The following is a 3,490-nucleotide window of genomic DNA, read 5'->3' on the forward strand; positions in this document are numbered from 1 at the left end:
CTAATCGAAAAAAGAGGAAAACTTTCAAAATTTTTGTATAATCTGGAAAAAGTACAACAACGGAACAAGTCAATAACCGAAATTCGCAAGAATGACGGTACATTGACGAGTGAACCTGGTGAAATACTAGACTTCCTAGTTTCATATTATAAAACATTTACACCAAAACTAGTTTATGTAAAGACAGCAAAAATTATGTCTTTGCATAAACTAGTTTTGCAAAGACATAATTTTGTAAATGTTTTTATAATATGAAACTCCCTAGTTTTATATTATAAAAACATTAACACCAAAACTAGTTTATGCAAATATAGTCAAAATTATCACACATCACTAAATGTTTATGTGATTATGAAATCAAATTTTAAACACCCGCCTAACCGTCGCCGAACTATAAGAAGCCCTTTTTAAATTTGAAAACGGAAAATCTCGGGGCTATACGGACTTCCAGCTGAGTTTTATAAAACCTTTTCGCACACAATAAAAAAAGATTTTAAAGAACCTGCATACGAAATACTTTTCCTAAAAAAATACAAGCCACTCAATGAAAAAATCTATTATTTCACTTATCCCTAAACAAGGAGATCTTACTGAATGCAAAAACTGGAGGCCCATATCCTTAATAGGCGCTGATTTCAAAATAATCACAAAAGCGCTGGCCCTAAGACTTGCAAAAGTAATGGGGAAAATTACAGAACCAAATCAAACTTGCGGAATCCCAGGTAGAACAATAGTCTCAAATTTACATTTAGTCCGTGATCTTATAGATTACACAGAATTTAAAAATCTACCAAGTTTCATTTTGTCAATAGATCAAGAAAAGGCGTTTGATAAAGTCGATCGTGCGTTTCTGCTTCAGATTCTCCAAAAATTCAATCTCAGAGAAAAATTTGTATCTTTTGTCAACACCTTATATTCAGAAGTTTCGGCATCTGTTCTGAATTGTGGTTTTCTATCAGCCTCCTTTCCTATGGAGAGAGGAGTTAGACAGGGTGACCCTCTTCTCTCTTTTGCTGTATGTTTTTGTCGCCAAAGCTCTCGCTTTGGTGATCAGAGCAGACAGCAGAATAGAGGGTTTCCCGTTACCAGGCACACCTTAACCCCTCAAAATACAGCAGTACGCAGACGATTCGAATTTTTTGCTAGGGACGTAAAATCAGTTTGTTTATTCTTTGAAAAAATTCGAAAAAACTGTTTGAAAAAGCAAGTGGTTCAGTGATCAATGCCTCAAAAACCAAGGGTCACGCCCTTGAGGGTTTTGATCCCAAAATGTACCCTGAATTGGACGGCATAGAGTGGAACAACAACACCAGTTTCAAAATTTTAGGTCTTACCTTTTACACTTGACTGAGTGATACTACCAATTTCAACTGGTAAGTAACCTTAAACAAAATAGAGAAAAAACTCAAGTTTCTGGGACTACGTACTTTGTCACTTAAGGGAAAGACTATGTTGATAAATACGTTAGCAATGTCAAAAGTGTGGTTTCTGGCAAACGTGCTGCCCGTACCCGAATGGGTAACAGAACGTCTGCACAGAACCATTTTCGAAAACTTGCAGCAAAATATCAATTACAATCCGCTCAAGAGAGAGAGACACTTTTTTTACCCGTCAAAAGCGGGGGTCTCGGAATAATATCACTGAAGGAGCAAAGTCTTGCACTTCGCCTTAAAACACTCTGTCAACTAAAAGAATGCAAGGAGAACAAAGCTCACGATTATTACTACTTTTCAAAGTATTGGTTGGCGAGTTCACTCATAAAATTCACGAACCAAAACCAAAGCTGTAACCTTTTTAAAGCAAAACAATTGTCCATAACACTGGGACAACAAAACGTCTCATTACCACAAAGCAACAATCGAAATATTAGGCAAAAACGGGTCCGTTTTTAACATCCCCCTAAAAACAACAAAAAACTTTTACTTAGAAGTGGCAAAAAACAAAAAGATGTGCCAGCAAAACTTTTCTGGAACGGTTTAACAAAAACAACATTGCGTGGACCCAAATTTGGAAAAAAAATTCACCTCTCACGCATCCGGACCGACTCAAAATATCTTCTTTAGTTTTTTACACAACAGTGTACCTTTTGCGGCCTTGCTAGCCAAAAGCACAACGCAAAAGATCGTCAAAAATAACAAATGCAAAATTGTGGTAAAATCGAGACAACATTTTCATCTTTGCCTACTGTCCTCCTTCAGTTGAAATTTGGGAGTATTTAATATGTTTATAAATCCTTGACATCCCGAAACAACTTTTCTCCAATATTTTTGATTTTCTCGATTGAAACAGCGAATTTATTGGAGAAAAACCCCACTTCGCAGCTGCAGTTGACACTCACTCAAACCATCACGAGTGCAATATGGAACGGTAGATGCCACCTCATGTTTAGTAACAAAAAATCGACCCAATGGCAGTGATCAGGGTAATAATCAGGAATATCAGGAATATTATTACCTTAAAATATAATTATCATATCCGTAGAAACACCGCGGACATTTGCTGTGAGTATTTTGTATTAAAAATGTTTTCTGTCAAGTAGAGAACGGAAGTCTGAAACTAAACATATGAGCTAAAATAAAACAACGGCTCGTTGTATGTTTAGTAAAGACCTCCTTTCACCTTGCAATTTTTTATATGTTATACAGCAAAATTATTATTATACATGATTAGCAAATCACTGCTAGCCCTTATTTTATGAAAAATTATTTAGCACATAAGTGTTTATCTATCGTGTTCGTAACGTAATATTTATGTAAAAGTCCTGTAATTCTTTTTAAATTGTTTTGGATATAAATCCATCTTTTACCTTATGAATCTATTTTTAACCTAATTTAAAACTTCTCCTTTTTTTTTAACCTTAATCTAAACTCTCGGTTTCTTTCCGCACAACGGCAAAAAAATAAAAAAATCAAAAATCAAAAAATACAAAAAAATATAAAATGAAAAACCACAAAAATATATAAAATCAAAAATCACAAAATAATAAGAAATAAAAAATACAAAAAATATATAGTAAAATAAATAAAAAATGTATATATTTACGAACATTTGTAAAATTTTTATATTGTATAACTACTATAATAAAAAACCTTAGTTAACGTAATTTGGAAGAAAAAATTGTAAATATTTACTATTTTGTAATAAAAGAAAAAAAAAAAAAAAAAAAAGACATCCGGACGTGTTTTTACCAGCGACTTTAAAGGAAAAAAAAAAGATGACTTCCGAAGAAAAATTAAAAACAGTGTTTTTCAAAACTAAGAACCAAAAGAATATCGACGAAATTAAAGCGAACGAAGATATAGTCTGTGACGACGAGACATCGATTCTTCTAATGAAAATGAATGCAGTCGCAAGTGGTGCGATGATTGCTGTGATTGATTCAGATTTAAGCTGGCGATAAAGAAGGCAGCAATGTCGAAATAAAAAACAATTTAAAAAAATTAAGAAAGGATTCCAAGGATATGACGAGCAGAAAGCGACTGAAACAAAA

The sequence above is a fragment of the Hydra vulgaris genome, chromosome 01 (genome assembly GCF_038396675.1).
Source record: "Hydra vulgaris chromosome 01, alternate assembly HydraT2T_AEP".
NCBI classification, from domain to species: domain Eukaryota; kingdom Metazoa; phylum Cnidaria; class Hydrozoa; order Anthoathecata; family Hydridae; genus Hydra; species Hydra vulgaris.